Genomic DNA, 24,472 nt, shown 5'->3' on the forward strand with positions numbered 1-24,472 from the left:
TCTAAGGCGCCAGACTCAAGGTGAGAGTCCTTCCTAGTTACTGGGGTATTCTGGTCTCTAATTGTAGGCGAGGGTTCAAATCCCACTTCTGACAAAACTTTGCCTTAAAAAAGAGTAGGTCTTTGTCAAAACCCAAAAATTCTCCAAATGGTGAAAGGAAAACACATGAAAAGTGATTAATCGTTTGATAGATGCCATAGTTTGAGAACAGACAACACATGAAACGTGAATAATCGTTCGATACATGTCATCATATGCCTAGTTTAGAATTCAAAAGGTTATTCAAATTCCATAAAAAAAATGTTTTTTACTTTATCTTTCATTAGCTTTTAACATTTTTTGTTTAATTTTCTTTCTATCTTAAGATCGGCATGTTTCCATCAGACATATCATACGTTATGTTACAGAATTGTGAAAACATATGAATTATAAGGATTTATAATTGTCAGGATGGCTGAGTGGTCTAAGGCGCCAGACTCAAGGTGAGAGTCCTTCCTAGTTACTGGGATATTCTGGTCTCCGATTGGAGGCGAGGTTTCAAATCCCTCTTCTGACACAACTTTTGCCTTAAAAAAGAGGTGCTCTTTGTCAAAACCCAAAAATTCTCCAAATGGTGAAAGGAAAACACATGAAAAGTGATTAATCGTTTGATAGATGCCATAGTTTGAGAACAGACAACACATGAAACGTGAATAATCATTCGATACATGTCATCATATGCCTAGTTTAGAATTCAAAAAGTTACTCAAATTCCATTAAAAAAAAATTTTACTATATCTTTCATAAGCTTTTAACATTTTTTTGTTTATTTTTCTTTCTATCTTAAGATCGGCATGTTTCCATCAGATATATCATACGTTATGTTTAAAAAAAAAAATACTATATCTTTCATTAGCTTTTAACATTTTTTGTTTATTTTTCTTTGTATCTTATGATCTACATGTTTCCATCAGACATATCAGACGTTATGTTACATAATTGTGAAAAAAATATGATTTTTAAGGATTTATAATTGTCAGGATGGCCGAGTGGTCTAAGGCGCCAGACTCAAGATGAGAGTCCTTCCTAGTTACTGGGGTATTCTGGTCTCCGATTGTAAGCGAGGGTTCAAATCCCACTTCTGACACAACTTTGCCTTAAAAAAGAGTAGGTCTTTGTCAAAATTGAAAGATTCTCCAAATGGTGAAAGGAAAACACATGACCAGTGATTAATCGTTTGATAGATGCCATAGTTTGAGAACAGAAAACACATGAAACGCGAATAATCGTTCGATTCATGTCATCATATGCCTAGTTAAGAATTCAAAAAGTTACTCAAATTCCATAAAAAAATGTTTTTTACTATATCTTTCATCAGCTTTTAACGTTTTTTTTCTTTTTTTTTCTTTGTATCTTATGATCTACATGTTTCCATCAGACATATCAGACGTTATGTTACATAATTGTGAAAAAAATATGAATTTTAAGGGTTTATAATTGTCAGGATGGCCGAGTGGTCTAAGGCGCCAGACTCAAGATGAGAGTCCTTCCTAGTTACTGGGGTATTCTGGTCTCCGATTGGAGACGAGGGTTCAAATCCTTCTTCTGACACATCGTTTGCCTTAAAAAAGAGGTGCTCTTTGTCAAATCCAAAAAATTCTCCAAATGGTGAAAGGAAAACACATGAACAGTGATTAATCGTTTGATAGATGCCATAGTTTGAGAACAGACAACACATGAAACGCGAATAATCGTTCGATACATGTCATCATATGCCTAGTTTAGAATTCAAAAAGTTACTCAAATTCCATAAAAAAATGTTTTTTACTATATCTTTCATCAGCTTTTAACGTTTTTTTTCTTTTTTTTTCTTTGTATCTTATGATCTACATGTTTCCATCAGACATATCAGACGTTATGTTACATAATTGTGAAAAAAATATGAATTTTAAGGGTTTATAATTGTCAGGATGGCCGAGTGGTCTAAGGCGCCAGACTCAAGGTGAGAACCCTTCCTAGTTACTGGGGTATTCTGGTCTCCGATTGGAGGCAAGGGTTCAAATCCCTCTTCTGATACATCGTTTGCCTTAAAAAAGAGGTGCTATTTGTCAAAACTGAAAAATTCTCCAAATGGTGAAAGGAAAACACATGAACAGTGATTAATCGTTTGATAGATGTCATAGTTTGAGAACAGACAACACATGAAATGCCAATAATTGTTCGATACATGTCATCTTATGCCTAGTTTAGAATTCAAAAAGTTACTCAAATTCCATAAAAAAATCTTTTTTACTATATCTTTCATCAGCTTTAAAAAAAAAAATGTTTATTTTTCTTTGTATCTTATGATCTACATGTTTCCATCAGACATATCAGACGTTATGTTACAGAATTGTGAAAACATATGAATTTTAAGGCTTTATAAATGTCAGGATGGCCGAGTGGTCTAAGGCGCCAGACTCAAGGTGAGAGTCCTTCCTAGTTACTGGGGTATTCTGGTCTCTGATTGTAGGCGAGGGTTCAAATCCCACTTCTGACAAAACTTTGCCTTAAAAAAGAGTAGGTCTTTGTCAAAACCCAAAAATTCTCCAAATGGTGAAAGGAAAACACATGAACAGTGATTAATCGTTTGATAGATGCCATAGTTTGAGAACAGACAACACATGAAACTCGAATAATCGTTCGATACATGTCATCATATGCCTAGTTTAGAATTAAAGAAGTTACTCAAATTCCATAAAGAAATATTTGTTACTATATCTTTCATTAGCTTTTAACAATTTTTGTTTATTTTTCTTTGTATCTTAAGATCGGCATGTTTCCATCAGACATATCAGACGTTATGTTACAGAATCGTGAAAACATATGAATTTTAAGGATTTATAATTGTCTGGATGGCTGAGTGGTCTAAGGCTCCATACTCAAGGTGAGAGTCCTTCCTAGTTACTGGGGTATTCTGGTCTCCGATTGGAGGCGAGGGTTCAAATCCTTCTTCTGACACAACTTTTGCCTTAAAAAAAGAGTAGCTCTTTGTCAAATCCGAAAAATTCTCCAAATGGTGAAAGGAAAACACATGAACAGTGATTAATCGTTTGATAGATGCCATAGTTTGAGAACAGACAACACATGAAACGCGAATAATCGTTCGATACATGTCATCATATGCCTAGTTTAGAATTCAAAAAGTTACTCAAAATCCATTAAAAAATCTTTTTTACTATATCTTTCATTAGCTTTTAACATTTTTTGTTTATTTTTCTTTGTATCTTAAGATCGGCATGTTTCCATCAGATATATCAGACGTTATGTTACAGAATTGTGAAAACCTATGAATTTTTAAGATTTATAATTGTCAGGATGGCCGAGTGGTCTAAGGCGCCAGACTCAAGGTGAGAGTCCTTCCTAGTTACTGGGGTGTTCTGGTCTCCGATTGGAGGCGAGGGTTCAAATCCCTCTTCTGACACAACTTTTGCCTTAAAAAAAGAGTAGCTCTTTGTCAAAACCGAAAAGTTCTCCAAATGGTGAAAGGAAAACACATGAACAGTGATTAATCGTCTGACAGATGCCATAGTTTGAGAACAGACAACACATGAAACGCGAATAATCGTTCGATACATGTCATCATATGCCTAGTTTAGAATTCAAAAAGTTACTCAAATTCCATAAAAAAATTTTTTTACTATATCTTTCATAAGCTTTTAACATTTTTTTGTTTATTTTTCTTTCTATCTTAAGATCGGCATGTTTCCATCAGATATATCATACGTTATGTTTAAAAAAAAAAATACTATATCTTTCATTAGCTTTTAACATTTTTTGTTTATTTTTCTTTCTATCTTAAGATCGGCATGTTTCCATCAGACATACCATACGTTATGTTACAGCATTGTGAAAACATATGAATTTTACGGATTTATAATTGTCAGGATGGCTGAGTGGTCTAAGGTGCCAGACTCAAGGTGAGAACCCTTCCTAGTTACTGGGGTATTCTGGTCTCCGATTGGAGGCAAGGGTTCAAATCCCTCTTCTGACACATCGTTTGCCTCTGTTTTGTCAAAACCGAAAAATTCTCCAAATGGTGAAAGGAAAACACATGAACAGTGATTAATCGTTTGATAGATGTCATAGTTTGAGAACAGACAACACATGAAATGTGAATAATTGTTCGATACATGTCATCATATGCCTAGTTTAGAATTCAAAAAGTTAATCAAATTCCATAAAAAAATGTTTTTTACTATATCTTTCATCAGCTTTAAAAAAAAATGTGTTTATTTTTCTTTGTATCTTATGATCTACATGTTTCCATCAGACATATCAGACGTTATGTTACATAATTGTGAAAAAAATATGATTTTTAAGGATTTATAATTGTCAGGATGGCCGAGTGGTCTAAGGCGCCAGACTCAAGGTGAGACTCCTTCCTAGTTACTGGGGTATTCTGGTCTCCGATTGTAAGCGAGGGTTCAAATCCCACATCTGACACAACTTTGCCTTAAAAAAGAGTAGGTCTTTGTCAAAATCGAAAGATTCTCCAAATGGTGAAAGGAAAACACATGAACAGTGATTAATCGTTTGATAGATGCCATAGTTTGAGAACAGAAAACACATGAAACGCGAATAATCGTTCCATTCATGTCATCATATGCCTAGTTAAGAATTCAAAAAGTTACTCAAATTCCATAAAAAAATGTTTTTTACTATATCTTTCATCAGCTTTTAACGTTTTTTTTCTTTTTTTTTCTTTGTATCTTATGATCTACATGTTTCCATCAGACATATCAGACGTTATGTTACATAATTGTGAAAAAAATATGAATTTTAAGGGTTTATAATTGTCAGGATGGCCGAGTGGTCTAAGGCGCCAGACTCAAGATGAGAGTCCTTCCTAGTTACTGGGGTATTCTGGTCTCCGATTGGAGACGAGGGTTCAAATCCTTCTTCTGACACATCGTTTGCCTTAAAAAAGAGGTGCTCTTTGTCAAATCCAAAAAATTCTCCAAATGGTGAAAGGAAAACACATGAACAGTGATTAATCGTTTGATAGATGCCATAGTTTGAGAACAGACAACACATGAAACGCGAATAATCGTTCGATACATGTCATCATATGCCTAGTTTAGAATTCAAAAAGTTACTCAAATTCCATTTGAATTTTTTTTTAACTTTATCTTTCATTAGCTTTTAACATTTTTTGTTTAATTTTCTTTCTATCTTAAGATCGGCATGTTTCCATCAGACATATAATACGTTATGTTACAGAATTGTGAAAACATATGAATTTTAAGGATTTATAATTGTCAGGATGGCCGAGTGGTCTAAGGCGCCAGACTCAAGGTGAGAACCCTTCCTAGTTACTGGGGTATTCTGGTCTCCGATTGGAGGCAAGGGTTCAAATCCCTCTTCTGATACATTGTTTGCCTTAAAAAAGAGGTGCTCTTTGTCAAAACTGAAAAATTCTCCAAATGGTGAAAGGAAAACACATGAACAGTGATTAATCGTTTGATAGATGTCATAGTTTGAGAACAGACAACACATGAAATGCCAATAATTGTTCGATACATGTCATCTTATGCCTAGTTTAGAATTCAAAAAGTTACTCAAATTCCATAAAAAAATCTTTTTTACTATATCTTTCATCAGCTTTAAAAAAAAAAATGTTTATTTTTCTTTGTATCTTATGATCTACATGTTTCCATCAGACATATCAGACGTTATGTTACATAATTGTGAAAAAAATATGAATTTTAAGGGTTTATAATTGTCAGGATGGCCGAGTGGTCTAAGGCGCCAGACTCAAGATGAGAGTCCTTCCTAGTTACTGGGGTATTCTGGTCTCCGATTGGAGACGAGGGTTCAAATCCTTCTTCTGACACATCGTTTGCCTTAAGAAAGAGGTGCTCTTTGTCAAATCCAAAAAATTCTCCAAATGGTGAAAGGAAAACACATGAACAGTGATTAATCGTTTGATAGATGCCATAGTTTGAGAACAGACAACACATGAAACTCGAATAATCGTTCGATACATGTCATCATATGCCTAGTTTAGAATTAAAGAAGTTACTCAAATTCCATAAAGAAATATTTGTTACTATATCTTTCATTAGCTTTTAACAATTTTTGTTTATTTTTCTTTGTATCTTAAGATCGGCATGTTTCCATCAGACATATCAGACGTTATGTTACAGAATCGTGAAAACATATGAATTTTAAGGATTTATAATTGTCTGGATGGCTGAGTGGTCTAAGGCTCCATACTCAAGGTGAGAGTCCTTCCTAGTTACTGGGGTATTCTGGTCTCCGATTGGAGGCGAGGGTTCAAATCCTTCTTCTGACACAACTTTTGCCTTAAAAAAAGAGTAGCTCTTTGTCAAATCCGAAAAATTCTCCAAATGGTGAAAGGAAAACACATGAACAGTGATTAATCGTTTGATAGATGCCATAGTTTGAGAACAGACAACACATGAAACGCGAATAATCGTTCGATACATGTCATCATATGCCTAGTTTAGAATTCAAAAAGTTACTCAAAATCCATTAAAAAATCTTTTTTACTATATCTTTCATTAGCTTTTAACATTTTTTGTTTATTTTTCTTTGTATCTTAAGATCGGCATGTTTCCATCAGATATATCAGACGTTATGTTACAGAATTGTGAAAACCTATGAATTTTTAAGATTTATAATTGTCAGGATGGCCGAGTGGTCTAAGGCGCCAGACTCAAGGTGAGAGTCCTTCCTAGTTACTGGGGTGTTCTGGTCTCCGATTGGAGGCGAGGGTTCAAATCCCTCTTCTGACTTCTCTGTATACATCAATGAGGTCGCTCTTGCTGCTGGTGAGTCCCTGATCCACCTCTACGCAGACGACACCATTCTGTATACTTCCGGCCCTTCTCTGGACACTGTGTTAACAACCCTCCAGGCAAGCTTCAATGCCATACAACTCTCCTTCCGTGGCCTCCAATTGCTCTTGAATGCAAGTAAAACTAAATGCATGCTCTTCAACCGATCGCTGCCTGCACCTACCCGCCTGTCCAACATCACTACTCTGGACGGCTCTGACTTAGAATACGTGGACAACTACAAATACTTAGGTGTCTGGTTAGATTGTAAACTCTCCTTCCAGACCCATATCAAACATCTCCAATCCAAAGTTAAATCTAGAATTGGCTTCCTATTTCGCAACAAAGCATCCTTCACTCATGCTGCCAAACATACCCTTGTAAAACTGACCATCCTACCAATCCTCGACTTTGGCGATGTCATTTACAAAATAGCCTCCAATACCCTACTCAACAAATTGGATGCAGTCTATCACAGTGCAATCCGTTTTATCACCAAAGCCCCATATACTACCCACCATTGCGACCTGTATGCTCTCGTTGGCTGGCCCTCGCTTCATACTCGTCGCCAAACCCACTGGCTCCATGTCATCTACAAGACACTGCTAGGTAAAGTCCCCCCTTATCTCAGCTCGCTGGTCACCATAGCATCTCCCACCTGTAGCACACGCTCCAGCAGGTATATCTCTCTAGTCACCCCCAAAACCAATTCTTTCTTTGGCCGCCTCTCCTTCCAGTTCTCTGCTGCCAATGACTGGAACGAACTACAAAAATCTCTGAAACTGGAAACACTTATCTCCCTCACTAGCTTTAAGCACCAACTGTCAGAGCAGCTCACAGATTACTGCACCTGTACATAGCCCACCTATAATTTAGCCCAAACAACTACCTCTTTCCCAACTGTATTTAATTTTAATTTTAATTTATTTATTTATTTTGCTCCTTTGCACCCCATTATTTTTTTATTTCTACTTTGCACATTCTTCCATTGCAAAACTACCATTCCAGTATTTTACTTGCTATATTGTATTTACTTTGCCATCTTGGCCTTTTTTGCCTCTACCTCCCTTCTCACCTCATTTGCTCACATTGTATATAGACTTGTTTATACTGCATTATTGACTGTATGTTTGTTTTTACTCCATGTGTAACTCTGTGTCGTTTTATCTGTCGAACTGCTTTGCTTTATCTTGGCCAGGTCGCAATTGTAAATGAGAACTTGTTCTCAACTTGCCTACCTGGTTAAATAAAGGTAAAATAAAAAAATAAATAAAAAAAAACACAACTTTTGCCTTAAAAAAGAGTAGCTCTTTGTCAAAACCGAAAAGTTCTCCAAATGGTGAAAGGAAAACACATGAACAGTGATTAATCGTCTGACAGATGCCATAGTTTGAGAACAGACAACACATGAAACGCGAATAATCGTTCGATACATGTCATCATATGCCTAGTTTAGAATTCAAAAAGTTACTCAAATTCCATTAAAAAATTTTTTACTATATCTTTCATAAGCTTTTAACATTTTTTTGTTTATTTTTCTTTCTATCTTAAGATCGGCATGTTCCATCAGATATATCATACGTTATGTTTAAAAAAAAAAATACTATATCTTTCATTAGCTTTTAACATTTTTTGTTTATTTTTCTTTCTATCTTAAGATCGGCATGTTTCCATCAGACATACCATACGTTATGTTACAGCATTGTGAAAACATATGAATTTTACGGATTTATAATTGTCAGGATGGCTGAGTGGTCTAAGGTGCCAGACTCAAGGTGAGAACCCTTCCTAGTTACTGGGGTATTCTGGTCTCCGATTGGAGGCAAGGGTTCAAATCCCTCTTCTGACACATCGTTTGCCTCTGTTTTGTCAAAACCGAAAAATTCTCCAAATGGTGAAAGGAAAACACATGAACAGTGATTAATCGTTTGATAGATGTCATAGTTTGAGAACAGACAACACATGAAATGTGAATAATTGTTCGATACATGTCATCATATGCCTAGTTTAGAATTCAAAAAGTTAATCAAATTCCATAAAAAAATGTTTTTTACTATATCTTTCATCAGCTTTAAAAAAAAATGTGTTTATTTTTCTTTGTATCTTATGATCTACATGTTTCCATCAGACATATCAGACGTTATGTTACATAATTGTGAAAAAAATATGATTTTTAAGGATTTATAATTGTCAGGATGGCCGAGTGGTCTAAGGCGCCAGACTCAAGGTGAGACTCCTTCCTAGTTACTGGGGTATTCTGGTCTCCGATTGTAAGCGAGGGTTCAAATCCCACTTCTGACACAACTTTGCCTTAAAAAAGAGTAGGTCTTTGTCAAAATCGAAAGATTCTCCAAATGGTGAAAGGAAAACACATGAACAGTGATTAATCGTTTGATAGATGCCATAGTTTGAGAACAGAAAACACATGAAACGCGAATAATCGTTCCATTCATGTCATCATATGCCTAGTTAAGAATTCAAAAAGTTACTCAAATTCCATAAAAAAATGTTTTTTACTATATCTTTCATCAGCTTTTAACGTTTTTTTTCTTTTTTTTTCTTTGTATCTTATGATCTACATGTTTCCATCAGACATATCAGACGTTATGTTACATAATTGTGAAAAAAATATGAATTTTAAGGGTTTATAATTGTCAGGATGGCCGAGTGGTCTAAGGCGCCAGACTCAAGATGAGAGTCCTTCCTAGTTACTGGGGTATTCTGGTCTCCGATTGGAGACGAGGGTTCAAATCCTTCTTCTGACACATCGTTTGCCTTAAAAAAGAGGTGCTCTTTGTCAAATCCAAAAAATTCTCCAAATGGTGAAAGGAAAACACATGAACAGTGATTAATCGTTTGATAGATGCCATAGTTTGAGAACAGACAACACATGAAACGCGAATAATCGTTCGATACATGTCATCATATGCCTAGTTTAGAATTCAAAAAGTTACTCAAATTCCATTTGAATTTTTTTTAACTTTATCTTTCATTAGCTTTTAACATTTTTTGTTTAATTTTCTTTCTATCTTAAGATCGGCATGTTTCCATCAGACATATAATACGTTATGTTACAGAATTGTGAAAACATATGAATTTTAAGGATTTATAATTGTCAGGATGGCCGAGTGGTCTAAGGCGCCAGACTCAAGGTGAGAACCCTTCCTAGTTACTGGGGTATTCTGGTCTCCGATTGGAGGCAAGGGTTCAAATCCCTCTTCTGATACATTGTTTGCCTTAAAAAAGAGGTGCTCTTTGTCAAAACTGAAAAATTCTCCAAATGGTGAAAGGAAAACACATGAACAGTGATTAATCGTTTGATAGATGTCATAGTTTGAGAACAGACAACACATGAAATGCCAATAATTGTTCGATACATGTCATCTTATGCCTAGTTTAGAATTCAAAAAGTTACTCAAATTCCATAAAAAAATCTTTTTTACTATATCTTTCATCAGCTTTAAAAAAAAAAATGTTTATTTTTCTTTGTATCTTATGATCTACATGTTTCCATCAGACATATCAGACGTTATGTTACAGAATTGTGAAAACATATGAATTTTAAGGCTTTATAAATGTCAGGATGGCCGAGTGGTCTAAGGCGCCAGACTCAAGGTGAGAGTCCTTCCTAGTTACTGGGGTATTCTGGTCTCTGATTGTAGGCGAGGGTTCAAATCCCACTTCTGACAAAACTTTGCCTTAAAAAAGAGTAGGTCTTTGTCAAAACCCAAAAATTCTCCAAATGGTGAAAGGAAAACACATGAAAAGTGATTAATCGTTTGATAGATGCCATAGTTTGAGAACAGACAACACATGAAACGTGAATAATCATTCGATACATGTCATCATATGCCTAGTTTAGAATTCAAAAAGTTACTCAAATTCCATTAAAAAAAATTTTTACTATATCTTTCATAAGCTTTTAACATTTTTTTGTTTATTTTTCTTTCTATCTTAAGATCGGCATGTTTCCATCAGATATATCATACGTTATGTTTAAAAAAAAAAATACTATATCTTTCATTAGCTTTTAACATTTTTTGTTTATTTTTCTTTGTATCTTATGATCTACATGTTTCCATCAGACATATCAGACGTTATGTTACATAATTGTGAAAAAAATATGATTTTTAAGGATTTATAATTGTCAGGATGGCCGAGTGGTCTAAGGCGCCAGACTCAAGGTAAGACTCCTTCCTAGTTACTGGGGTATTCTGGTCTCCGATTGTAAGCGAGGGTTCAAATCCCACTTCTGACACAACTTTGCCTTAAAAAAGAGTAGGTCTTTGTCAAAATCGAAAGATTCTCCAAATGGTGAAAGGAAAACACATGAACAGTGATTAATCGTTTGATAGATGCCATAGTTTGAGAACAGAAAACACATGAAACGCGAATAATCGTTCGATTCATGTCATCATATGCCTAGTTAAGAATTCAAAAAGTTACTCAAATTCCATAAAAAAATGTTTTTTACTATATCTTTCATCAGCTTTTAACGTTTTTTTTTCTTTTTTTTTCTTTGTATCTTATGATCTACATGTTTCCATCAGACATATCAGACGTTATGTTACATAATTGTGAAAAAAATATGAATTTTAAGGGTTTATAATTGTCAGGATGGCCGAGTGGTCTAAGGCGCCAGACTCAAGATGAGAGTCCTTCCTAGTTACTGGGGTATTCTGGTCTCCGATTGGAGACGAGGGTTCAAATCCTTCTTCTGACACATCGTTTGCCTTAAAAAAGAGGTGCTCTTTGTCAAATCCAAAAAATTCTCCAAATGGTGAAAGGAAAACACATGAACAGTGATTAATCGTTTGATAGATGCCATAGTTTGAGAACAGACAACACATGAAACGCGAATAATCGTTCGATACATGTCATCATATGCCTAGTTTAGAATTCAAAAAGTTACTCAAATTCCATTTGAATTTTTTTTTTACTTTATCTTTCATTAGCTTTTAACATTTTTTGTTTAATTTTCTTTCTATCTTAAGATCGGCATGTTTCCATCAGACATATCATACGTTATGTTACAGAATTGTGAAAACATATGAATTTTAAGGATTTATAATTGTCAGGATGGCCGAGTGGTCTAAGGCGCCAGACTCAAGGTGAGAACCCTTCCTAGTTACTGGGGTATTCTGGTCTCCGATTGGAAGCAAGGGTTCAAATCCCTCTTCTGATATATCGTTTGCCTTAAAAAAGAGGTGCTCTTTGTCAAAACTGAAAAATTCTCCAAATGGTGAAAGGAAAACACATGAACAGTGATTAATCGTTTGATAGATGTCATAGTTTGAGAACAGACAACACATGAAATGCCAATAATTGTTCGATACATGTCATCTTATGCCTAGTTTAGAATTCAAAAAGTTACTCAAATTCCATAAAAAAATCTTTTTTACTATATCTTTCATCAGCTTTAAAAAAAAAAATGTTTATTTTTCTTTGTATCTTATGATCTACATGTTTCCATCAGACATATCAGACGTTATGTTACAGAATTGTGAAAACATATGAATTTTAAGGCTTTATAAATGTCAGGATGGCCGAGTGGTCTAAGGCGCCAGACTCAAGGTGAGAGTCCTTCCTAGTTACTGGGGTATTCTGGTCTCTGATTGTAGGCGAGGGTTCAAATCCCACTTCTGACAAAACTTTGCCTTAAAAAAGAGTAGGTCTTTGTCAAAACCCAAAAATTCTCCAAATGGTGAAAGGAAAACACATGAAAAGTGATTAATCGTTTGATAGATGCCATAGTTTGAGAACAGACAACACATGAAACGTGAATAATTGTTCGATACATGTCATCATATGCCTAGTTTAGAATTCAAAAGGTTATTCAAATTCCATAAAAAAAATGTTTTTTACTTTATCTTTCATTAGCTTTTAACATTTTTTGTTTAATTTTCTTTCTTTCTTAAGATCGGCATGTTTCCATCAGACATATCATACGTTATGTTACAGAATTGTGAAAACATATGAATTATAAGGATTTATAATTGTCAGGATGGCTGAGTGGTCTAAGGCGCCAGACTCAAGGTGAGAGTCCTTCCTAGTTACTGGGGTATTCTGGTCTCCGATTGGAGGCGAGGTTTCAAATCCCTCTTCTGACACAACTTTTGCCTTAAAAAAGAGGTGCTCTTTGTCAAAACCCAAAAATTCTCCAAATGGTGAAAGGAAAACACATGAAAAGTGATTAATCGTTTGATAGATGCCATAGTTTGAGAACAGACAACACATGAAACGTGAATAATCATTCGATACATGTCATCATATGCCTAGTTTAGAATTCAAAAAGTTACTCAAATTCCATTAAAAAAATTTTTTACTATATCTTTCATAAGCTTTTAACATTTTTTTGTTTATTTTTCTTTCTATCTTAAGATCGGCATGTTTCCATCAGATATATCATACGTTATGTTTAAAAAAAAAAAACTATATCTTTCATTAGCTTTTAACATTTTTTGTTTATTTTTCTTTCTATCTTAAGATCGGCATGTTTCCATCAGACATACCATACGTTATGTTACAGCATTGTGAAAACATATGAATTTTACGGATTTATAATTGTCAGGATGGCTGAGTGGTCTAAGGTGCCAGACTCAAGGTGAGAACCCTTCCTAGTTACTGGGGTATTCTGGTCTCCGATTGGAGGCAAGGGTTCAAATCCCTCTTCTGACACATCGTTTGCCTCTGTTTTGTCAAAACCGAAAAATTCTCCAAATGGTTAAAGGAAAACACATGAACAGTGATTAATCGTTTGATAGATGTCATAGTTTGAGAACAGACAACACATGAAATGTGAATAATTGTTCGATACATGTCATCATATGCCTAGTTTAGAATTCAAAAAGTTAATCAAATTCCATAAAAAAATGTTTTTTACTATATCTTTCATCAGCTTTTAACATTTTTTTGTTTATTTTTCTTTGTATCTTATGATCTACATGTTTCCATCAGACATATCAGACGTTATGTTACATAATTGTGAAAAAAATATGATTTTTAAGGATTTATAATTGTCAGGATGGCCGAGTGGTCTAAGGCGCCAGACTTAAGGTGAGACTCCTTCCTAGTTACTGGGGTATTCTGGTCTCCGATTGTAAGCGAGGGTTCAAATCCCACTTCTGACACAACTTTGCCTTAAAAAAGAGTAGGTCTTTGTCAAAATCGAAAGATTCTCCAAATGGTGAAAGGAAAACACATGAACAGTGATTAATCGTTTGATAGATGCCATAGTTTGAGAACAGAAAACACATGAAACGCGAATAATCGTTCGATTCATGTCATCATATGCCTAGTTAAGAATTCAAAAAGTTACTCAAATTCCATAAAAAAATGTTTTTTACTTTATCTTTCATCAGCTTTTAACGTTTTTTTTCTTTTTTTTTCTTTGTATCTTATGATCTACATGTTTCCATCAGACATATCAGACGTTATGTTACATAATTGTGAAAAAAATATGATTTTTAAGGATTTATAATTGTCAGGGTGACCGAGTGGTCTAATGCGCCAGACTCAAGATGAGAGTCCTTCCTAGTTACTGGGGTATTCTGGTCTCCGATTGGAGACGAGGGTTCAAATCCTTCTTCTGACACATCGTTTGCCTTAAAAAAGAGGTGCTCTTTGTCAAATCCGAAAAATTCTCCAAATGGTGAAAGGAAAACACATGAACAGTGATTAATCGTTTGATAGATGCCATAGTTTGAGAACAGACAACACATGAAACGCGAATAATCGTTCGATACATGTCATCATATGCCTAGTTTAGAATTCAAAAAGTTACTCAAATTCCATTTGAATTTTTTTTTAACTTTATCTTTCATTAGCTTTTAACATTTTTTGTTTAATTTTCTTTCTATCTTAAGATCGGCATGTTTCCATCAGACATATCATACGTTATGTTACAGAATTGTGAAAACATACGAATTTTAAGGATTTATAATTGTCAGTATGGCCGAGTGGTCTAAGGCGCCAGACTCAAGTTGAGAACCCTTCCTAGTTACTGGGGTATTCTGGTCTCCGATTGGAGGCAAGGGTTCAAATCCCTCTTCTGATACATCGTTTGCCTTAAAAAAGAGGTGCTCTTTGTCAAAACCGAAAAATTCTCCAAATGGTGAAAGGAAAACACATGAACAGTGATTAATCGTTTGATAGATGTCATAGTTTGAGAACAGACAACACATGAAATGCCAATAATCATTCGATACATGTCATCATATGCCTAGTTTAGAATTCAAAAAGTTACTCAAATTCCATTAAAAATTTTTTTACTATATCTTTCATAAGCTTTTAACATTTTTTTGTTTATTTTTCTTTCTATCTTAAGATCGGCATGTTTCCATCAGATATATCATACGTTATGTTTAAAAAAAAAAAAACTATATCTTTCATTAGCTTTTAACATTTTTTGTTTATTTTTCTTTCTATCTTAAGATCGGCATGTTTCCATCAGACATACCATACGTTATGTTACAGCATTGTGAAAACATATGAATTTTACGGATTTATAATTGTCAGGATGGCCGAGTGGTCTAAGGCGCCAGACTCAAGGTGAGAGTCCTTCCTAGTTACTGGGGTGTTCTGGTCTCCGATTGGAGGCGAGGGTTCAAATCCCTCATCTGACACAACTTTTGCCTTAAGAAAGAGTAGCTCTTTGTCAAATCCGAAAAATTCTCCAAATGGTGAAAGGAAAACACATGAACAGTGATTAATCGTTTGATAGATGCCATAGTTTGAGAACAGACAACACATGAAACGCGAATAATCGTTCTATACATGTCATCATATGCCTAGTTTAGAATTGATAAAGTTACTCAAATTCCATAAAAAAATGTTTTTTACTATATCTCTCATTAGCTTTTAACATTTTTTGTTTATTTTTCTTTGTATCTTAAGATCGGCATGTTTCCATCAGACATATCAGACGTTATGTTACAGAATCATGAAAACATATGAATTTTTGGGATTTATAATTGTCAGGATGGCCGAGTGGTCTAAGGCGCCAGACTCAAGGTGAGAGTCCTTCCTAGTTACTGGGGTGTTCTGGTCTCCGATTGGAGGCGAGGGTTCAAATCCCTCTTCTGACATAACTTTAGCCTTAAGAAATAGTAGCTCTTTGTCAAATCCGAAAAATTCTCCAAATGGTGAAAGGAAAACACATGAACAGTGATTAATCGTCTGACAGATGCCATAGTTTGAGAACAGACAACACATGAAACGCGAATAATCGTTCGATACATGTCATCATATGCCTAGTTTAGAATTCAAAAAGTTACTCAAAATCCATAAAAAAATCTTTTTTACTATATCTTTCATTAGCTTTTAACATTTTTTGTTTATTTTTCTTTGTGTCTTAAGATCGGCATGTTTCCATCAGACATATCAGACGTTATGTTACAGAATCATGAAAACATATGAATTTTTGGGATTTATAATTGTCAGGATGGCCGAGTGGTCTAAGGCGCCAGACTCAAGGTGAGAGTCCTTCCTAGTTACTGGGGTATTCTGGTCTCCGATTGGAGGCGAGGGTTCAAATCCCTCTTCTGACACAACTTTTGCCTTAAAAAGTAGCTCTTTGTCAATACCGAAAAATTCTCCAAATGGTGAAAGGAAAACACATGAACAGTGATTAATCGTCTGACAGATGCCATAGTTTGAGAACAGACAACACATGAAACGCGAATAATCGTTCTATACATGTCATCATATGCCTAGTTTAGAATTGATAAAGTTACTCAAATTCCATAAAAAAATGTTTTTTACTATATCTCTCATTAGCTTTTAACATTTTTTGTTTATTTTTCTTTGTATCTTAAGATCGGCATGTTTCCATCAGACATATCAGACGTTATGTTACAGAATCATGAAAACATATGAATTTTTGGGATTTATAATTGTCAGGATGGCCGAGTGGTCTAAGGCGCCAGACTCAAGGTGAGAGTCCTTCCTAGTTACTGGGGTGTTCTGGTCTCCGATTGGAGGCGAGGGTTCAAATCCCTCTTCTGACAAAACTTTTGCATTAAGAAAGAGTAGCTCTTTGTCAAATCCGAAAAGTTCTCCAAGTGGTGAAAGGAAAACACATGAACAGTGATTAATCGTCTGACAGATGCCATAGTTTGAGAACAGACAACACATGAAACGCGAATAATCGTTCGATACATGTCATCATATGCCTAGTTTAGAATTCAAAAAGTTACTCAAAATCCATAAAAAAATCTTTTTTACTATATCTTTCATTAGCTTTTAACATTTTTTGTTTATTTTTCTTTGTATCTTAAGATCGGCATGTTTCCATCAGACATATCAGACGTTATGTTACAGAATCATGAAAACATATGAATTTTTGGGATTTATAATTGTCAGGATGGCCGAGTGGTCTAAGGCGCCAGACTCAAGGTGAGAGTGCTTCCTAGTTACTGGGGTGTTCTGGTCTCCGATTGGAGGCGAGGGTTCAAATCCCTCTTCTGACATAACTTTAGCCTTAAGAAATAGTAGCTCTTTGTCAAATCCGAAAAATTCTCCAAATGGTGAAAGGAAAACACATGAACAGTGATTAATCGTTTGATAGATGCCATAGTTTGAGAACAGACAACACATGAAATGCGAATGATCGTTCTATACATGTCATCATATGCCTAGTTTAGAATTCAAAAAGTTACTCAAAATCCATAAAAAAATCTTTTTTACTATATCTTTCATTAGCTTTTAACATTTTTTGTTTATTTTTCTTTGTATCTTAAGATCGGCATGTTTCCATCAGACATATCAGACGTTATGTTACAGAATTGTGAAAACCTATGAATTTTAAAGATTTATAATTGTCAGGATTGCCGAGTGGTCTAAGGCGCCAGACTCAAGGTGAGAGTCCTTCCTAGTTACTGGGGTATTCTGGTCTCCGATTGGAGGCGAGGGTTCAAATCCCTCTTCTGACACAACTTTTGCCTTAAGAAAGAGTAGCTCTTTGTCAAATCCGAAAAGTTCTCCAAATGGTGAAAGGAAAACACATGAACAGTGATTAATCGTTTGATAGATGCCATAGTTTGAGAACAGACAACACATGAAACGCGAATAATCGTTCGATACATGTCATCATATGCCTAGTTTAGAATTCAAAAAGTTACTCAAAATCCATAAAAAAATGTTTTTTACTATATCTTTCATTAGCTTTTAACATTTTTTATTTATTTTTCTTTGTATCTTAAGATCGGCATGTTTCCATCAGACATATCAGACGTTATGTTACAGAATCATGAAAACATATGAATTTTTGGGATTTATAATTGTCAGGATGGCCGAGTGGTCTAAGGCGCCAGACTCAAGGTGAGAGTCCTTCCTAGTTACTGGGGTATTCTGGTCTCCGATTGGAGGCGAGGGTTTAATCCCTCTTCTGACACAACTTTTGCCTTAAGAAAGAGTAGCTCTTTGTCAAATCCGAAAAGTTCTCCAAGTGGTGAAAGGAAAACACATGAACAGTGATTAATCGTCTGACAGATGCCATAGTTTGAGAACAGACAACACATGAAACGCGAATAATCGTTCGATACATGTCATCATATGCCTAGTTTAGAATTCAAAAAGTTACTCAAAATCCATAAAAAAATCTTTTTTACTATATCTTTCATTAGCTTTTAACATTTTTTGTTTATTTTTCTTTGTATCTTAAGATCGGCATGTTTCCATCAGACATATCAGACGTTATGTTACAGAATCATGAAAACATATGAATTTTTGGGATTTATAATTGTCAGGATGGCCGAGTGGTCTAAGGCGCCAGACTCAAGGTGAGAGTCCTTCCTAGTTACTGGTGTGTTCTGGTCTCCGATTGGAGGCGAGGGTTCAAATCCCTCTTCTGACAAAACTTTTGCATTAAGAAAGAGTAGCTCTTTGTCAAATCCGAAAAGTTCTCCAAGTGGTGAAAGGAAAACACATGAACAGTGATTAATCGTCTGACAGATGCCATAGTTTGAGAACAGACAACACATGAAACGCGAATAATCGTTCGATACATGTCATCATATGCCTAGTTTAGAATTCAAAAAGTTACTCAAAATCCATAAAAAAATCTTTTTTACTATATCTTTCATTAGCTTTTAACATTTTTTGTTTATTTTTCTTTGTATCTTAAGATCGGCATGTTTCCATCAGACATATCAGACGTTATGTTACAGAATCATGAAAACATATGAATTTTTGGGATTTATAATTGTCAGGATGGCCGAGTGGTCTAAGGCGCCAGACTCAAGGTGAGAGTCCTTCCTAGTTACTGGGGTGTTCTGGTCTCCGATTGGAGGCGAGGGTTCAAATCCCTCTTCTGACATAACTTTAGCCTTAAGAAATAGTAGCTCTTTGTGAAATCCGAAAAATTCTCCAAATGGTGAAAGGAAAACACATGAACAGTGATTAATCGTTTGATAGATGCCATAGTTTGAGAACAGACAACACATGAAATGCGAATGATCGTTCTATACATGTCATCATATGCCTAGTTTAGAATTCAAAAAGTTACTCAAAATCCATAAAAAAATCTTTTTTACTATATCTTTCATTAGCTTTTAACATTTTTTGTTTATTTTTCTTTGTATCTTAAGATCGGCATGTTTCCATCAGACATATCAGACGTTATGTTACAGAATTGTGAAAACCTATGAATTTTAAAGATTTATAATTGTCAGGATTGCCGAGTGGTCTAAGGCGCCAGACTCAAGGTGAGAGTCCTTCCTAGTTACTGGGGTATTCTGGTCTCCGATTGGAGGCGAGGGTTCAAATCCCTCTTCTGACACAACTTTTGCCTTAAGAAAGAGTAGCTCTTTGTCAAATCCGAAAAGTTCTCCAAATGGTGAAAGGAAAACACATGAACAGTGATTAATCGTTTGATAGATGCCATAGTTTGAGAACAGACAACACATGAAACGCGAATAATCGTTCGATACATGTCATCATATGCCTAGTTTAGAATTCAAAAAGTTACTCAAAATCCATAAAAAAATGTTTTTTACTATATCTTTCATTAGCTTTTAACATTTTTTATTTATTTTTCTTTGTATCTTAAGATCGGCATGTTTCCATCAGACATATCAGACGTTATGTTACAGAATCATGAAAACATATGAATTTTTGGGATTTATAATTGTCAGGATGGCCGAGTGGTCTAAGGTGCCAGACTCAAGGTGAGAACCCTTCCTAGTTACTGGGGTATTCTGGTCTCCGATTGGAGGCAAGGGTTCAAATCCCTCTTCTGACACATCGTTTGCCTCTTTTTGTCAAAACCGAAAAATTCTCCAAATGGTTAAAGGAAAACACATGAACAGTGATTAATCGTTTGATAGATGTCATAGTTTGAGAACAGACAACACATGAAATGTGAATAATTGTTCGATACATGTCATCATATGCCTAGTTTAGAATTCAAAAAGTTAATCAAATTCCATAAAAAAATGTTTTTTACTATATCTTTCATCAGCTTTTAACATTTTTTTGTTTATTTTTCTTTGTATCTTATGATCTACATGTTTCCATCAGACATATCAGACATAATTGTGAAAAAAATATGATTTTTAAGGATTTATAATTGTCAGGATGGCCGAGTGGTCTAAGGCGCCAGACTCAACGTGAGACTCCTTCCTAGTTACTGGGGTATTCTGGTCTCCGATTGTAAGCGAGGGTTCAAATCCCACTTCTGACACAACTTTGCCTTAAAAAAGAGTAGGTCTTTGTCAAAATCGAAAGATTCTCCAAATGGTGAAAGGAAAACACATGAACAGTGATTAATTGTTTGATAGATGCCATAGTTTGAGAACAGAAAACACATGAAACGCGAATAATCGTTCGATTCATGTCATCATATGCCTAGTTAAGAATTCAAAAAGTTACTCAAATTCCATAAAAAAATGTTTTTTACTATATCTTTCATCAGCTTTTAACGTTTTTTTTCTTTTTTTTTCTTTGTATCTTATGATCTACATGTTTCCATCAGACATATCAGACGTTATGTTACATAATTGTGAAAAAAATATGATTTTTAAGGATTTATAATTGTCAGGATGGCCGAGTGGTCTAAGGCGCCAGACTCAACGTGAGACTCCTTCCTAGTTACTGGGGTATTCTGGTCTCTGATTGGAGGCAAGGGTTCAAATCCCTCTTCTGATACATCGTTTGCCTTAAAAAAGAGGTGCTCTTTGTCAAAACCGAAAAATTCTCCAAATGGTGAAAGGAAAACACATGAACAGTGATTAATCGTTTGATAGATGTCATAGTTTGAGAACAGACAACCCATGAAATGCCAATAATTGTTCGATACATGTCATCTTATGCCTAGTTTAGAATTCAAAAAGTTACTCAAATTCCATAAAAAAATCTTTTTTACTATATCTTTCATCAGCTTTAAAAAAAAAATTGTTTATTTTTCTTTGTATCTTATGATCTACATGTTTCCATCAGACATATCAGACGTTATGTTACAGAATTGTGAAAACATATGAATTTTAAGTCTTTATAAATGTCAGGATGGCCGAGTGGTCTAAGGCGCCAGACTCAAGGCTAGAGTCCTTCCTAATTACTGGGGTATTCTGGTCTCCGATTGGAGGCGAGGTTTCAAATCCCTCGTCTGACACAACTTTTGCCTTAAAAAAGAGGTGCTCTTTGTCAAAACCCAAAAATTCTCCAAATGGTGAAAGGAAAACACATGAAAAGTGATTAATCGTTTGATAGATGCCATAGTTTGAGAACAGACAACACATGAAACGTGAATAATCATTCGATACATGTCATCATATGCCTAGTTTAGAATTCAAAAAGTTACTCAAATTCCATAAAAAAATGTTTTTTACTATATCTTTCATCAGCTTTTAACATTTTTTTGTTTATTTTTCTTTGTATCTTATGATCTACATGTTTCCATCAGACATATCAGACGTTATGTTACATAATTGTGAAAAAAATATGATTTTTAAGGATTTATAATTGTCAGGATGGCCGAGTGGTCTAAGGCGCCAGACTCAAGGTGAGACTCCTTAGTTACTGGGGTATTCTGGTCTCCGATTGTAAGCGAGGGTTCCAATCCCACTTCTGACACAACTTTGCCTTAAAAAAGAGTAGGTCTTTGTCAAAATCGAAAGATTCTCCAAATCGTGAAAGGAAAACACATGAACAGTGATTAATCGTTTGATAGATGCCATAGTTTGAGAACAGACAACACATGAAACGCGAATAATCGTTCGATACATGTCATCATATGCCTAGTTTAGAATTCAAAAAGTTACTCAAATTCCATTTAAAAATTTTTTTACTTTATCTTTCATTAGCTTTTAACATTTTTTGTTTAATTTTCTTTCTATCTTAAGATCGGCATGTTTCCATCAGACATATCATACGTTATGTTACAGAATTGTGAAAACATATGAATTTTAAGGATTTATAATTGTCAGGATGGCCGAGTGGTCTAAGGCGCCAGACTCAAGGTGAGAGTCCTTCCTAGTTACTGTGGTATTCTGGTCTCCGATTGGAGGCGAGGTTTCAAATCCCTCTTCTGACACAACTTTTGCCTTAAAAAAGAGTAGCTCTTTGTCAAAATTGATAAATTCTCCAAATGGTGAAAGGAAAACACATGAAAAGTGATTAATCGTTTGATAGATGCCATAGTTTGAGAACAGACAACACATGAAACGTGAATAATCGTTCGATACATGTCATCATATGCCTAGTTTAGAATTCAAAAGGTTATTCAAATTCCATAAAAAAAATGTTTTTTACTATATCTTTCATTAGCTTTTAACATTTTTTGCTTATTTTTCTTTGTATCTTAAGATCTGCATGTTTCCATCAGACATATCAGACGTTATGTTACAGAATCGTGAAAAAATATGAATTTTAAGGGTTTATAATTGTCAGGATGGCCGAGTGGTCTAAGGCGCCAGACTCAAGGTAAGAACCCTTCCTAGTTACTGGGGTATTCTGGTCTCCGATTGGAGGCAAGGGTTCAAATCCCTCTTCTGACACATCGTTTGCCCTAAAAAAGAGGTGCTCTTTGTCAAAACTGAAAAATTCTCCAAATGGTGAAAGGAAAACACAGTAACAGTGATTAATCGTTTGATAGATGTCATAGTTTGAGAACAGACAACACATGAAATGCGAATAATTTTTCGATACATGTCATCATATGCCTAGTTTAGAATTCAAAAAGTTACTCAAATTCCATAAAAAAATCTTTTTTACTATATCTTTCATCAGCTTTTAACATTTTTTTGTTTATTTTTCTTTGTATCTTATGATCTACATGTTTCCATCAGACATATCAGACGTTATGTTACAGAATTGTGAAAACATATGAATTTTAAGGCTTTATAAATGTCAGGATGGCTGAGTGGTCTAAGGTGCCAGACTCAAGGTGAGAGTCCTTCCTAGTTACTGGGGTATTCTGGTCTCCCTCTTCTGACACAAATTTTGCCTTAAAAAAGAGTAGCTCTTTGTCAAAATTGATAAATTCTCCAAATGGTGAAAGGAAAACACATGAACAGTGATTAATCGTTTGATAGATGCCATAGTTTGAGAACAGACAACACATGAAACGCGAATAATCGTTAGATTCATGTCATCATATGCCTAGTTTAGAATTCAAAAAGTTACTCAAATTCCATTTAAAAAAAAATTTACTATATCTTTCATTAGCTTTTAACATTTTTTGTTTATTTTTCTTTCTATCTTAAGATCGGCATGTTTCCATCAGACATACCATACGTTATGTTACAGCATTCTGAAAACATATGAATTTTAAGGGTTTATAAATGTCAGGATGGCCGAGTGGTCTAAGGCGCCAGACTCAAGGTGAGAACCCTTCCTAGTTACTGGGGTATTCTGGTCTCCGATTGGAGGCAAGGGTTCAAATCCCTCTTCTGACACATCGTTTGCCTTAAAAAAGAGGTGCTCTTTGTCAAAACTGAATAATTCTCCAAATGGTGAAAGGAAAACACATGAACAGTGATTAATCGTTTGATAGATGTCATAGTTTGAGAACAGACAACACATGAAATGCGAATAATTGTTCGATACATGTCATCATATGCCTAGTTTAGAATTCAAAAAGTTACTCAAATTCCATAAAAAATTCTTTTTTACTATATCTTTCATCAGCTTTTAACATTTTTTTGTTTATTTTTCTTTGTATCTTATGATCTACATGTTTCCATCAGACATATCAGACGTTATGTTACAGAATTGTGAAAACATATGAATTTTAAGGCTTTATAAATGTCAGGATGGCCGAGTGGTCTAAGGCGCCAGACTCAAGGTGAGAGTCCTTCCTAGTTACTGGGGTATTCTGGTCTCCCTCTTCTGACACAAATTTTGCCTTAAAAAAGAGTAGCTCTTTGTCAAAATTGATAAATTCTCCAAATGGTGAAAGGAAAACACATGAACAGTGATTAATCGTTTGATAGATGTCATAGTTTGAGAACAGACAACACATGAAACGCGAATAATCGTTCGATTCATGTCATCATATGCCTAGTTTAGAATTCAAAAAGTTACTCAAATTCCATTTATAACATTTTTTTACTATATCTTTCATTAGCTTTTAACATTTTTTGTTTATTTTTCTTTGTATCTTAAGATCGGCATGTTTCCATCAGACATATCATACGTTATGTTACAGCATTGTG

The 24,472-nt window shown here is 34.8% G+C and overlaps 8 non-coding genes across 8 annotated transcripts; all 8 read left to right on the top strand.

Annotated features, from left to right (window-relative positions):
• The first annotated feature begins 3,330 nt into the window (after positions 1–3,330).
• On the top strand, positions 3,331–3,442 carry trnal-caa (transfer RNA leucine (anticodon CAA)). The gene is made up of 2 exons: positions 3,331–3,368; positions 3,397–3,442. It is a non-coding gene; the product is annotated as a tRNA-Leu (tRNA).
• Positions 3,443–6,667: 3,225 nt separating this feature from the next.
• trnal-caa (transfer RNA leucine (anticodon CAA)) lies at positions 6,668–6,779 on the top strand. The gene is made up of 2 exons: positions 6,668–6,705; positions 6,734–6,779. It is a non-coding gene; the product is annotated as a tRNA-Leu (tRNA).
• Positions 6,780–15,795: 9,016 nt separating this feature from the next.
• trnal-caa (transfer RNA leucine (anticodon CAA)) lies at positions 15,796–15,907 on the top strand. The gene is made up of 2 exons: positions 15,796–15,833; positions 15,862–15,907. It is a non-coding gene; the product is annotated as a tRNA-Leu (tRNA).
• Positions 15,908–16,257: 350 nt separating this feature from the next.
• On the top strand, positions 16,258–16,369 carry trnal-caa (transfer RNA leucine (anticodon CAA)). Its single transcript has 2 exons — positions 16,258–16,295; positions 16,324–16,369. It is a non-coding gene; the product is annotated as a tRNA-Leu (tRNA).
• A 347-nt stretch (positions 16,370–16,716) lies between these two features.
• On the top strand, positions 16,717–16,828 carry trnal-caa (transfer RNA leucine (anticodon CAA)). The gene is made up of 2 exons: positions 16,717–16,754; positions 16,783–16,828. It is a non-coding gene; the product is annotated as a tRNA-Leu (tRNA).
• A 350-nt stretch (positions 16,829–17,178) lies between these two features.
• On the top strand, positions 17,179–17,290 carry trnal-caa (transfer RNA leucine (anticodon CAA)). Its single transcript has 2 exons — positions 17,179–17,216; positions 17,245–17,290. It is a non-coding gene; the product is annotated as a tRNA-Leu (tRNA).
• A 1,273-nt stretch (positions 17,291–18,563) lies between these two features.
• trnal-caa (transfer RNA leucine (anticodon CAA)) lies at positions 18,564–18,675 on the top strand. Its single transcript has 2 exons — positions 18,564–18,601; positions 18,630–18,675. It is a non-coding gene; the product is annotated as a tRNA-Leu (tRNA).
• A 350-nt stretch (positions 18,676–19,025) lies between these two features.
• On the top strand, positions 19,026–19,137 carry trnal-caa (transfer RNA leucine (anticodon CAA)). The gene is made up of 2 exons: positions 19,026–19,063; positions 19,092–19,137. It is a non-coding gene; the product is annotated as a tRNA-Leu (tRNA).
• The last annotated feature ends 5,335 nt before the right edge of the window (positions 19,138–24,472 follow it).

The sequence above is a fragment of the Oncorhynchus kisutch genome, linkage group LG8, assembly GCF_002021735.2.
Source record: "Oncorhynchus kisutch isolate 150728-3 linkage group LG8, Okis_V2, whole genome shotgun sequence".
Classification (NCBI taxonomy): domain Eukaryota; kingdom Metazoa; phylum Chordata; class Actinopteri; order Salmoniformes; family Salmonidae; genus Oncorhynchus; species Oncorhynchus kisutch.